The sequence below is a fragment of the Taudactylus pleione genome, unplaced genomic scaffold (genome assembly GCF_031769625.1).
Source record: "Taudactylus pleione unplaced genomic scaffold, aTauple2 ptg000115l, whole genome shotgun sequence".
NCBI lineage: Eukaryota > Metazoa > Chordata > Amphibia > Anura > Myobatrachidae > Taudactylus > Taudactylus pleione.
This window is the reverse complement of record NW_028284517.1, coordinates 703452-718312: the sequence shown is the minus strand read 5'-3', so window position 1 is coordinate 718312 and position 14861 is coordinate 703452. Positions and strand designations below refer to the sequence as shown.

The 14861-nt window shown below is 48.1% G+C and overlaps 1 protein-coding gene across 1 annotated transcript in view; it reads left to right on the top strand.

Annotated features, from left to right (window-relative positions):
- The window catches only part of LOC148524859 (fatty-acid amide hydrolase 1-like), a 68127-nt gene that overhangs the window by 5056 nt on the left and 48210 nt on the right, over positions 1-14861 (top strand). The gene's annotated exons all lie outside the window — the stretch shown is intronic.

Below are 14861 nucleotides of genomic sequence, written 5' to 3'. Positions count from 1 at the left end.
AACTAGGGGGGGGCTGAGGGGTCATGTGCACCGGGCGCCATCCTCCAGCGGCATCGGCCACATACTTCTCTGTGCCGGAGGTCTGCAGATAGAGACCTCCGGCAGTGGTGCGCGCAGGACAGTGGTCACTGAAAATCGGCGGAAGATCCCGCCCTCCCTCCTCCTCACGGAAGTTAGGGTAAGAGCTCAGGGGGGGGGAGGAGGGAGCGGAGAGGGACGGCAGTGCTGCACAGGGCGCACTGCCGTCTAGCTACGACGCTGGCTCCAGCTATAGGCCTATCTCCCTACTGAATACAGATATTAAACTATTTGCCAAGCTTATTGCGAACAGACTGAAGATTCTTCTTCCTGCTTTAGTTCTTTCAGACCAGGTTGGTTTTGTCCCGGGCCGGGAGGCACGAGACAACACTACCAAGGTAACTGACTTGATGCATCTTGCTGTAACGGAAAAGTCCCCAGCTCTTCTGTTATCCACTGATGCAGAGAAGGCCTTCGACAGAATACATTGGCATTTCATGAGGGGTTTATTGGCACACATGGGGTTTGGTCCTGCCTCCTTGCATAGGATCCTGGCTTTATATTCCACACCTATGGCACGTATTAAGATAAATGGTGCCCTTTCTAACCCAGTGTGGATTTTTAATGGCACTAGACAGGGATACCCCCTATCCCCCATTATTTTTGTTTTGTGTATGGAGGCATCGGCTAGGACTATTAGATTAAACCTTGGCATGTCTGGGTTGTTTGTAGATGGGCGTGAATATAAGCTGGCCTTGTTTGACAACGACCTTCTGGCCGTCTTTACCAACCCCTCTGTTTCTGTACCTAACTTAGTTTACTAAGCACCGGGACTTTGGTGCTCTCTCTAATTTCAAAATAAACTACTCTAAATCTATAGCAGTTAACCTTTCACTCCCCCCACAGTGGCGGAAGGTTTAAAGGCCTCTTTTCCCTTCTCCTGGCATCCCCCAAAGCTTAAATACTTGGGGATTTGGTTGAACCGTGACCTGTCCAGGTTGTATTAAGCTGCGTCCAGATCATTGCATGATGATGTCATGACGCGGCGGCCGGGTTTGAGGATGGCTGCTGCACACACTCATGAGCTCCGCCTTCTGGCTCTTGCAGTGGGTAATGGGAAAGATGACGTCTCTCCCACAATGCAGAGCACGCCAGCCCGGGAGGACTGATGTGCGGCGGCATTAGCGCATGCAGGGGGGTTTCTGTGTACCCAGAAACCCCTCCTGACGAACCCAGTGATCGCAAAATTTGAGCGGGTTATGTAGTGTATGGCTGTGCTACATGCAGAGCGCCGCAACAGCCAATCACCGGTGAGATCTCAACCAGTCCCCACCGCTGTCTCCTCAGCCAGCAGGTAGCACCATCCAGCCACACAGACACTGGCTGGCCCACTCCCTCCTCCCGTGATTGCCAGGCCCCACCCACTGCCAGGAGCAGCAGCAGCGAGGGACGCACACAGTCTTCCCCCACTCCTAGACTGGACTCGGAGCGACATCCTCACGCAGCCACGCAACTTGAGACCCGGAAGTGGAGCACAACAAAGTGATCACAGGGAGTCTGGCTCACACAATACAATGGCAGTGTCACGGCCAGGGTTTCTTGGCATGGTACCCGCCGGGTATTACCTGTGAGGTTGTTATGGCGGGGGGTCTCTGGAAGCGGTGCTGGTGTTTGGCGAGGGGCATTGGCTGCGCGTGGTTCTGTGCAGGCACATTGTTACTAGGCCTGGTGAGGTCTGGCGGTGTTTCCGTTCCGTGGGCATGGGCGCCGCCATCTTGCCTGCGGCCATGTGATTCCAGCTGTCCAATCTGGTAGGTCTTGTGCTCATTCCAGCCAGTCACAGCACGGCACTGAATATTTAGGAAGGTCCAGAGCCTTCCTTCCTTTGCCAGTGCAACATGTTTCTCAGCTGCGGCTGAGAGAGAGTACCTGTGCCTTATCTGCCTGCCTGTCGGTTACGCTACTAGCCTGAACCTTGCCTGCTCCAACCTGCTGGACTTACCTTGCACCCTCCATATACCTTCTTACCTGCCTGAGTACCTGAACCTACTGTTTCCCTGCACCTTGCTTCATTTCACTCCCAGCTGGACTTCACTACCTCTGCCTGCATCAGTTACAGCTCACCATACCTGCATTTAGTTACAGCTCATCACCATGTCAGCTGATAGTTATTTTCAGCCTGTTGCACTATGGGGTAATGAATTCCTTTGTACATCCATGGAGGGAAGTTATAGTTTGACATGGGATTTATTACTATCTTTAATACCTTTGGTATATCCTCTTTTTAAGAAATTTATTCATTTTGGGTTTATATGAATGATTCACAATAGGAATATTCTACAGCTTGTTTAGGTCAGAATCTTCATATGTATTCAACTAGAATTAGTATATAGTTAGAGGTACTAATGGAATTGATTATATTTCACTTCCATTAGATCCACTCTGTTTGATGTTTTTTTTATCTAACAAGTGTATTACTGAGCTGTAAAAAATTTTTCCAGGTTGGAAGGTTCTAAATATAGCTAGGATTACAAGGGTCCATATGTAAATAAAGCGGTTACCAATGAGACCCGGGATCTAGAATGGGTACAAGTGTTATTTCCCACCTATAAGATATGATACCTCATTGTCACTGATGGAGGGACGTACTGTGGACCGCGGCGTTAATCACGCTGGGCTCCACGGGTTATACACTTCCTAGTGCGGAATAACATATTATTGGATCGTATACCGCTGTGGAGGAGGAGTCCCAGTGGAACGCAACGTTGTACGGCGTTGCGTTCCACAGGCCGCTCGCTTCCCAGCGGGCTGATCCTTATGATCTACATCTTTTAGCTCTGTCCTCTGTTAGCTGTCAGAGGATCAAAACGAGGTTTGGGACGCAGGGATACTTAATGCCGTGCCCCTCCCCATGGCTATTTCTCCCTGCCAAAAAACATGTGGTTTATATACACCAATGGGAGATAAGCATATAATCCTCTATAGGACGGAAGATATGTCCATACAATTAGAATATAAGTAAGTGGGTTAATATCCTTATTATATTATATAAGAGATCGGTTTGCCTCCATTTGTGTTTTATATAAAACTTAATTTTGTATTAAGGATAAAATATGTCAATGTTTTGTAGATTTTAAGGGTATGAGTGATGCAATTACACTCAGCGGAAATTAATCAATTCTAATGGGAGGCACTATTTAAGAGGCACATTTGAGAGACCACAGACACCTTGAAAAAGCTGCCAGAGCGGCAGTGAAACGCGTTGGTGTTACACCAGGATTCAGGCATCATCTGCACCTGCATTTGCACTTCATTTGGAAACCTATTATCGTTGGGACTCAGTCCTTATTTGAAGAATTCATGATCTTCAGCCTGGTACCAGGAACTGTGGACATTGAACTGTGACTTTGAGCATTTTTCTTCTCAGACCACCGCTACTACGAATTATTGGACCACCCTTCAGAGACTTACAGAGGTAATATTTGTCCATGTAGGAGGGTCCATGCGGTGAGGACAAATTATGTGCTCAGTCACTTATTGGATTTCCTTTTTCGGCTGATTGTTCCACCCAGATCCAAATACGGAACCCATTCCAGTGCTAAACATTTGGTGCAGTATATTTTGTATTGCCTGATATAGGTGTATATTGAGGATATCAAGTCTACATTCATTTTTTGACATGCATGTCTATTTTTTATCTTAAATAGTGCCTTTTTATATTATTTTTATTTTTAATTTTCTCTATATATTTTTTACTACTTGCAAGTAATATTTATAGGTTGAATGCTATTTAGTGTTATTTTATGTGATTTAATGTGCTTTTGGTATTAACCAATAAATGATTCAAAGATTTAGCGCTGCTTTTTATATTTAATTTTCTGCATTTAGTTACAGCTCATTATACCTGCATTCTGTTTTCATCTCACCATACTTGTATACTGGACTATTCCTGCCTGTCACTATCTGGACATTTTCTCATTAACCCCCACTACAGTAACCAAGTGCACTTTAGTGCTATACCTGGACTTTTTCATTTGCCATTCCCATGTCTTCTAAGTCACTTATTAAAAACTTCACTTTTTCATTTAAGTCTGCTTCTGTGTCTGCTCCTATCACCACCCCGGGTCCACAACAAATTCAGAACCTCACAGCCATGTTTATACATATATATTTAATGTGTGTGTATGTATGTGTGTAAATCCTGCATTTGATCCCTGGGCGGCGGAAGCTGTGGCTGGAGCGTGGATTCAGGTAAGTGTATTTTTTTATTTTTTTTTACGTTTGTATCTGCACTGCATCGGGGGGGGGGGCACTTCTGGGGGCATCACTATTGGGGTTGGGGATTCTACTGGGGACTACTATTGGAGGGGCTACTGCTGGGGGCACTGAATCGGGGGACCTCTACTGGGGGGGTACTACTACTGGGGGGGAACTACTGCTGGGGGCACTGCATCAGGCGGGGGGACCTCTACTGGGGACTACTACTGGGGGGCACTGAATAGGGGGATCACCACTGGGGGCCTGCATACGGGGGACCACTACTGGAGGTACTGCATAGGGGAGACCACACCTGGGGGCACTGTATAAGGGGCACTGAATAGGGGGGATCACTACTGGGGGTCTGCATAAGGGGGACCACTATTGGGGGCACTGCATGGGGGGGGACTACTACTGGGGGCACTATATAAAGGGCACTGCATAGGGGGTACCACTACTGGGGGCACTGCATTGGGGGGGACTACTACTGGGGTCACTATATAAGGGGCACTGCATAAGGGGGACCACTACTGGAGGCACTGTATAAGGGAAACTAATGGGGGGCTGCATTTGTGGGACCACTCCTGGGGGCATTGCATGCTGGGGGTACAGTATAAGGGGAACTAATGGGGGCTGCATAAGGGGGACCACTACTGGTGGTACTGTATAAGGGGCACTACTAGGGGCCTGCATAAGAAGGACCACAACTGGGGACATTGCATACTGGGGGTACTGTATAAGGGGCACTACTGGGGTTAAGTAGTGTTCCCACTAGGCTGTTTTAGCAGGGCGTGATGCCCTGCCCTCGTTCTGGAGGGCAAAAAGCACCCTGCCCTCACAGCCTGTGGATCCCGTCTTCACCCGCGAGTCGCAGTGTCTCGCGGGTGGGGAAATGTGCGGTGACCCAGTCACCGCCGGAGAATAGACGCTTGGCGCATGTGGGGCACTATATAAGGGGGCTGTCTGGCGTGTCCGTAAGTGCCGGGCACGCCCCCAAGAGTGATGAAAAGGGGACGCGTCTTATAAACATGCCCCCTTTTCAATGGCCACGCCCCCTTTTCGGGCGCGCACACCCAAGGTGCGCGCAGAGAAGTGCCCTCTCTAGCTCCAGCGCCCTGCCTGCCACTGGAGCTAGAGTGAACACTAGTTAAGGTGCATATGGAAAGGAATGTTCAGAGCGACAAGAAAGGGGTGTGTGTCATGTTGACACGCCCTATTTTTAAGTGACCACATCCATTTTTTTGACGCGCACATAGGGGGGTCTCCATTTTTAAATTTGCCCTGGGCTCTAAATACCCTTGTTACGCCACTGCTTGTATATTGTTCTAAGATTAATTATATTTGTTTGAGCATATACTAAGAAGTGAGAGGGTCATGAATAGTAAGGGGAGGAGGCTTTGCCTGGAGCCAGATGCTGACGCGAGGTGGGTCTGTCTGCTCTTGAAATGCCAGGGCCTCTCTTTAGTCCCAGTCCGGCCCTGGATCAAGGAAAGCCAAGCCTACCAGGTTGGTATCTACAAATCTAGGCTGAAAAATGGCATAAGAGTATTTTGCAAGTATACCTATTTGTGATTTTAATTGAAATAAATACATTTTGAAAGTAAGAGTCAGAGCAGCAGTACAAACGCACAGTGCTTATATCATACCTACCAACTGTCCCGCATTTAGCGGGACAGTCCCGTTTTTCTGGGACTGTCCCACTGTCCCGCCCGCGGGCCGCAGGGTGCCGCGGTGGGGGGGAAGTTGGGGGAAGCATACACGCTGCTCTGCTATACATGTATGCAATAGACCTCTGAATGGACAGCGCAGCACATCCCTAGATGGACAGTACAGTGCCAGATTAATGTCCACATGGGCCTGGAGCTGAAATTTATGAAGGGCCTATTGTGTGCCGCTGCAGGGGGTGTGACCAGCGCTGCAGCAGTGTTACTGGTGAGGTGGGGTCATGACCAGTGTGGTATAGGTGTGATTTACATAGGGGTGTGCAGGTGGCGGAACTACCGGCAGTGTAGCTGGTGCATTCCACTGGGGCCCACTGCAATAAAGGGTCCTGCAGCTGGCTGCATTATAATGAGTCAGATTGACTGATTATACACCACCACGTGACTCCAACCCGTCCCAGTGGTAACATTATGGAATGATGCGCTACCTATGGTCGTGGATATGATCCGGCCGGAGTTGGCTGGGCCCCCCTCTCCTCCCCTTATATCCTCTCTCCTACTTGCTCCTCCCGGTCCCGCCCTGCTTTTCCCCAACTGGCCTGGCTCTTCCTCTCTGAGGTAGTCCTTGCTACTGGTGCCTGGGATCTGATGTCACAATTTCGTGACTGTCCCTGTTGTTAAAAAAATCCAAGGAGGAGAGGAGGATCCACGAGCTGCAGATCTGGGATCACGTAAGTAAATAGTAATATAAGTAATATATTTGTCATCCACTGCCTGTCACCCTCTCCCTGTCACCCAGTGCCTGTCACACACTGCCTGTCACCTCTGCCTGTCACACACTGCCTCTCTCCCTGTCACCCTCTTCCTGTTACACACTGCCTGTCACCCTCTCCTTGTCACCCTCACCCTGTCACCCACTCCCTCTCCCTGTCACCCAGTCCATGTCACCCTCTCCCTGTCACCCTCTCCTTATCAGCCACTGCCTGTCACTATCTCCCTGTCACCCTCTACCTTTCCCTGTCACCCACGGCACTATGAACTTGGGGTGGGGCAAGGAGGGGGGAATTGGTATGAAAAAATACCGCCGTGCCTAACCCTAATCCCCCCTCTAAGTGCCTATCCCTAACCACCCCCTTCCCCGCTGCCTACACCTAAGTCCCCCGGGGAGTGCCTAACCCTAACCCTCCCTCCCCCTAGCCTAACCCTAACCCTCCCGGGGGGTGCCTAACCCTAACTCCCCGGGAGCCCTAAATCTAAGTCCCCTCTCCCCCCCCCGCGGCTGTCCGCTCGCAGCGCCCGGCATCACTACGATCGGGATGCCGGGCGCCGGTCTCCCGGCGTCGGGGAAATGCCGGGCGTCTACATCTAGACGCCCGGCATTTCACCCTTGCCAGGATATGACAGTCGGGAAGCCGGCTGCCGGTATTTAGGCAGTCGGCTTCCCGATTGCATACCGAGGAGGGGGGCCCAAAACATATTTCTGCACATGGGCCCACCAGTCACGAGTTCCGCCACTAGGGGTGAAGCCTGTGTTGTGGGTGTGTTTTGACTGTATACAGTGCCATAACTACAGGTATGCGACTGGTGATGCTGCACTGCTCTGTTTGCAGCACTGTCGCTACCCCATGGCCCTTGTTACTGGCTAGCAGGGTGCTTGCACCATGCAGCCAGTATCACTCCTGCAGTGCTGCCCAGTCAGACACTCTGCAGTCTTTGCAGCGTCCTCAGGATGCTCCGGGCAGTGTTGCAATTCCAGGCCCCTCTACAGGACAGCATGACGTCATGCACTTGGGGGGCAGTGCCAGACACAGGGCGGTCTGGAGTAAGCTGATTGCGTGTGTGTGTATGGGTGTGTGTGTATGGGTGTGACACTCTGGATGGCCTGTATAAAACACACTGACCCGTTTATGTAATCAATGTTTCAGAACTTGTATTTGTCCTTTTGGTAATCCTAACAAAGGAATGAATACAAGTTCTGAGACGTTGATTACTTAACTGGATTTTAGTGTGTTTTATACAAGCAGACAGTAAAGCTGACTGAGAGAATGCCAAGAGTGTGCAAAGCGGTCATCCAAGCAAAAGGGGGCTACTTTGAGGAATCTAAAATATAAAACATATTTTGATTTGTTGAACACTTTTTTTTCTTTACAACATAATTCCATATGTGTACTTTCATAGTTTTGATGTCTTTAGTAGTAATCTACTAAATAATTTAAATAAACAAAAACCATTGAATGAGAAGGTGTCTCCAAACTTTTGACTGGTACTGTATGTGTATATGTATATATATATATATATATATATATATATATATATATATATATATATGTGTATATACAGTCAGGTCCATAAATATTGGGACATTGACAGAATTTTCATATTTTGGCCTCTATTCACCACCACAATGGCTTTGAAATGAAACACACAAGATGTGCTTTAACTGCAGACTTTCAGATTTAATTTGAGGGTAATTACATCCAAATCAGGTGGACGGTGTAGGAATTGCAACGGTTTCTATATGTGCCTCCCACTTTTTAAGGGGCCAAAAGTAATGGGACAAACTAAACAATCCTAAATATAACTTTCACTTTTTAATACTTTGTTGCAAATCCTTTGCAGGCAATTACAGCCTGAAGTCTGGAACGCATACACATCACCAGATGCTGGGTTTCATCCCTGGTGATGCTCTGCCAGGCCTCTACTGCAAATTTTCACTTTTTAGCCTTAAAAAACTCTTTGGTTGCTTTTGCAGTATGCTTTGGGTCATTGTCCATCTGCACTGTGAAGCGCCGTCCAATGAGTTCTGAAGCATTTGACTGAATATGAGCATATAATATTGCCCGAAACACTTCAGAATTCATTCTGCTGCTTTTGTCAGCAGTCACATCATCAATAAATACAAGGGAACCAGTTCCACTGGCAGTCATACATGCCCACGCCATGACACTACCACCACCATGCTTCACTGATGAGGTGGTATGTTTTGGATTATGAGCAGTTCCTTTCCTTCTCTTCTCTTCGCATCACTCTGGTACAAGTTGATCTTTGTCTCATCTGTCAATAGGATGTTGTTCCAGAACTGTAATGGCTTTTTTAGATGTTGTTTGGCATACTCTAATCTTGTCTTCCTATTTTTGTGGCTCACCAATGGTTTGCATCTTGTGGTGAACCCTCTATATTCACTCTTGTGAAGTCTTCTCTTGATTGCTGACTTTGACACATATACATCTACCTCCTGGAGAGTGTTCTTGATTTGGCCAACTGTTGTGAAGGGTTTTTTCTTCACAAGGGAAATAATTCTTTTGTCATCCACCACAGTTGTTTTCCGTGGTCTTCAGGGTCTTTTGGTGTTGCTGAGCTCTCCGGTGCGTTCTTTCTTTTTAAGAATGTTCCAGACAGTTGATTTGGCCACACCTAATGTTTTTGCAATCTCTCTGATGGGTTTGTTTTCATTTTTCAGCCTAATGATGGCTTGCTTCACTGATAGTGACAGCTCTTTGGATCTCATATTGAGAGTTGACAGCAACTGATTCCAAATGCAAATGTCACACCTAGAATCAACTCCAGACCTTTTACCTGCTTAATTGATAATGAAATAACAAGGGAATAGCCCACACCTGTCCATGAAATAGCTTTTGAGTTGATAGTCCCATTACCTTTGGCCCCTTAAAAAGTGGGAGGCACATATAGAAACTGTTGTAATTCCTACAACGTTCACCCGATTTGGATGTAATTACCCTCAAATTAAATCTGAAAGTCTGCAGTTAAAGCACATCTTGTTTGTTTCATTTCAAAACCATTGTGGTGGTGAATAGAGGCCAAAATCTAAAAATTCTGTCAATGTCCCAATATTTATGCACCTTACTGTATATATATATATATATATATATATATATAGTGTTCAGTCTAGCTCCGGCGGCAGGCAGGGCGCCGGAGCTAGAGAGGGCAACCCCGAAAAGGGGGCGTGGTCTTGAAAAGGGGGCGTGTCTATAAAATGCGTCCCCTTTTCGTCATACTTGGAGGCGTGCCCGGCGCTTACGGACATGCCGGGCAGCCCCCAAGCGCTGCAGAAAGGGAGAATATATGTCGGGCGCATGCGCCCAGCGTCTATTCTCCGGCGGTGACCGGGACACCACATGTTTCTCCACCCGTGGGACACTGCGTCCCACGGGTGAGAACGGCACCCGCAGGCTGTGAGGGCAGGGCGCTTTTTGCCCTCCAGAAGGAGGGCAGGGCGCCACGCCCCGCTAAAAGAGCCTAGCGGGAACGCTATATATATATATATATATATATATGCTCCTGTACCCACCTAATTTAACACACACACACATATATATATGTATGTATATATATATATATATATATATATTATATATATATATATATATATATATATACACACACACACAAAACATACATAAATAATACACAGAGGGCCTGATTCAGACCCGCTCGCAAGCGCTATGCGCTCACAAGCGGGGTTGATGTTTGGCCACTGCGCATGTGTGAGACCCGGCTAGCGACGGGCGCTCCGTCGCGACGGGTCTCACACCAAAAGGGGGCAGCTGTCGATGTTGATCGACAGCTCGCCCCATTTTGGAGACGGGCAGGGGGGTGGTTGGCCAAATGGAGGCGTTCCCAAGGAACGCCTGCCGTTTGGAGGCGGCCCCACTGACATCACGAGTGATGTCAGTGGTGAGCTTCCGGCTCTATTAAAAGCCAGAAGCTCACTGGGGCTTGCGGGATCGAGCCCCTACCACAAGGGTCTCGTCGCAACCCCCGATGGTTGAGACCATCGTGACCATCACCTGGCCGCTCGCAATAGCTGTGGATGGTCACCCACAGCCATGCGAGCGGCCAGGAGGCCGCACAAAAATTATTAAAAAACGCCCTGATTCAGAGCGAGCGCTCTTTCAGAGAGTCCGGCTCTGAATCAGGCCCAGAGGCCAAACCTTACACTGACCTTAAGCTTGAGCTTAAGGCACATAGAGGCAGAGCTTCGACTGCCAGTGGTGGGTGGGGCTTAGGTCGACCAGCCGAGAGGGGGTTGTGGAGGTTACGATGGGCTCAGCTTTGTGTGGCCGGGAGGTGAGTGAGCTGGGCAGTAAGTTCGGCTGTCGGTGGTGACAGGAAAAAAATATTTTTTCCTGTCTGCACTGCAGTCAGTGTATCCTGTGGGCCTATTTTCAATGGGAGGTCTGGAGCTGTAGCTCCACCCGCCCAATTGTTAATCCGGCCCTGGGACAGTACAGCACACTCAACCAGCCAGCCCTCTCTGCATGGAGACTCGGAACCTGAGCCTGACTTGGATCCTACTTGGAATCATTATGTTTGGGTTGGTCCGGTTCTACACGTGACAGTATCCCACACACGGAATGACAGGGTGGGGCAATGGAACTGGGACTGGTGTACTGTGAGAAGACCAAAAATGAGACAATACAAAAATATCCTCTGTAAATCAACTCAACATAAGTCATGACAGTCGGTGGGTTAAATATCATTGCATCAACTGACCCACGATTTCTTGGAGTTAAAGAATTGATGCCCATGGGGCAGCTGGATCATGATTACATCACACTCTAGACCATTTGGGATTTGGTGGCTTTGGATGCTGTGTTTAGAAGAACTGTTTGGTGGAAGTGTCATGGGATTCAGTGAGATTTCAAGCTTTGCGAAGAGTACTTGGTCCCGTTCCACTGCTTTCAGACTGAGTATTGACTTGTCTTTAAGGGCATGAAAGGGGAAGTACCGAGGATACTAATAGCTGTGCTGGTGTTGATCCCTTGTGATCAGTTGGAACTCTCAGAGACACTTAGTTGATTAGGAGGATTTTGCTAGTTAAAGAATATGGACAAAGGTGGGAGGGTCAACACAGCAGAGAGTGAATTTCATCAAAGCACATATGGTTAGAAGGACAGATTCACATATTTGGAATAACAAGGAGAAAATGATTTTAGCCAATGCAACGCACAGAACAGGTCTTTGCAATGTGGTCTCTAAAACGACCACTAGGTGGTGCAACAGGACGGTAATGTAACACTTAACCAGAAAAAAAAGCCTTATGTGGTTAAAAGGTTTAAGGCTTTAAATGTAATGTGATAGTTCTATAATATTAAAAAAAGGGGTTGGGGGTGGAGTCGAGTCCGCATTCTTAGAGAAAAGAAAAGCAAAACGTAACTTTTAAAGAATTTTTTTTTATAGAAGTTGATGTGCCTTACATTTTCTGTAATGGTTAAAAACACAAAAGGACAGTAGATGCAAGGAGTTTCTACATGCAACCCTGATCGCTTACATCTCTAAGAAAACATACAGTACATGCATGCAAATGTGACTGAAATCACATATGTAATGGGTAGAAGAGACATTCAGAGGCGGTCATAAGCGGCCGCTCAGTCGTACGCCTAACGACCGAGAAACTGAAAAAGGAAGCAATCGCACAGCCGGTCGGTCGCAACCAAAGTGACGCCCATACGTGAACAATACACCTCCTCTGATAGTAGCTAGCGATCGAGTCAGTCGTTGTGACGCCCACAAAAATTAACAAAAACCATATAGAATAAACCATCCCCATGAAATGTATTTATTCTTATTATTTGCTAATGCAAACTCAGCTGAATCAATTACGAGCCAATTAACAGTGTTATTAGCTACAACAAACGATTATTAGCTGCTTGCATTGTGTGGCACAAAATAGATACATCAATCCTAACATCAATAACATTCAATAGTGTCGATTGTACTCTGGGGCTTGCGGGAGCTCCTACCCTACCTTAAGCTGTACGATCAGCCAGGCCTCTAACCTGCTCGCAGAGTGACGTTTTACTACTTCCGGCCTTCTATGTCGGTCGTAGCCGGTAATTTATGTACGCCCCTAAAATGCCCTGAAAACGGTGAGGAACGCCTGCGTTTTCAGACCACCACCCCCGTCAACACCCACAAACGGCCTTTCATGTCAATCAACTCTCGGAAGCCACTTCCTGCTCGTAAGCCGTACGATCGACAGCATTTTGGATCGCAAAGCTTCGTACGCACATGCGCACAACTGACCGTATGCATGTGTGGTTTGGAAACATCATATGCGTACGACCGAGCGGCCGCTTACGACCGACTCTGAATGAGGTCCATAGGCCGGGATGTACTAAAGGCGAAAATGCTGTAAAACCCCTGAAAGTGCATTTTTAGCGGGTTTTACTGCATTCCCCAAATGCTAAGCACCGGAATGCGCCCTAAGAGGTATATTTACTAAAGTGCAGGTTTTTAGAAGTGGAGATGTTGCCCATAGAGTGTACCGTCACGGCCGCCCAATAAATGTCACCTCTTCCCGGCACCTGAGAAGCTGCCATAACCATATACTAATGGAGAGCTCAGTTTCAGACCACTAGCTGCCGCTTCCGTCTATATAAAGCCTGTCTCCGCTCATTGGTATCGCTGCCCCTCAGCAACTTCTTATGCCAGTGTGACACATACGGTGCCCCCCCACTCACCCACAACTGCCTGTCCCACTTTCCCCTGGCAGCAGCCCTAGCCATGGACCTGTGCAGCAGTCCCTGTGCCCCCCCCCTCACCCACAACTCCTTGTCCCACTCCTCCCTGGTGGCAGCTCTAGCCGCAGACCTGTGCTGAGGGCCTGAGCATAAACGCGGCTGCAGATCTTCCTGACCTGGATGTCAAGAAGGATGCACCAGATAGAGCTGCGAGTAAGAGGGCATGGGCAGTGTCGGACTGGGTCATGAAGGGCCCACAGGGAGAATGCAATGGTAGGGCCCACTGGGGTGCGACGGCATAAAGCTTAAGGTGTGGCTAGCAAACTGAGGGTTGTGGCAGAAAGTGTTACAGTGCCAGTATTATACAGAGTGCATTGCAGTGGCCGGTATATAATACAGAGACAACGCAGTGACCATCATATTATCCAGAGAGCAGTTATTGCCATATAATACAGGGAGCATGCAGTTAAATGCCAACAGTGACCCATAATATAACACAGATAATATGAATACAATCCCCACCACCACGCGCACACACACAGCCCAAAGCAGTGACTGTGAGCCTGTTGCTGCCCGCAGGTCCCAGTCAGACTCCCACAGCACAGTTATTTCTGGGCAGACAGCAGTAGCATGTGTGACTGAAGCACTGTGTCGCTGTCTGTGTATGCACATAGCTTTGCGAGCTTTACGCCCAGACAACACTACTTCCTAGAACCGTGGGCAGAATACGGAAACAGTACAATTCCCAGCATGCCTTGCGTCTGTGTAATGGCAGAGTGGCATCACCAAGTCAGCCAATTGGAGAGCAGTTCTATAATAGTACAGTCCATTGCAAGCATCTCCAGTCTCCTCCCCTCTGCCAGAGCACAGCAGGTATAACTGATGGTCTGCAACCACCGCATTTTGATGTCCATCCCTACTACACTCTAAATAGCACATACTGCCTGACAATGCACAGGCCACAATAGACTGTGCACAACAGACAATACAAAGGTATATATTTTATATATATATATATATATATATATATATATATATATATAAATTGTACAGGACACACTACACAGTGTACAGCAACACACATCTATAGCAATAGGCAGGTCACACTACACAATCACATATATAACAATGCAAAGGTCCTAGTGTACAATACAAATAAACAGGTCACACTAGAGACAGTACACAACATAAACACCTATAGCAATGCATAGGCATCACTAGAGCATACTTGACTACTCTCCAGAAATTTTCGGGAGCCTCCCGAAAATCGGGTGTCACTCACGGCCCCCCGGAAGAGTGCGCAAGTCTCCCGGCCGCAACCCCTGCCGGCGACCGTTCTCACCTTGCATAGGTGACCGGTCCGGTGGGAACTGATGATGAGATTCGTGTAGAATCGCGTCATCGTGGCCCCGCTCCCGCCTACACATTGCCGGTATTCTCA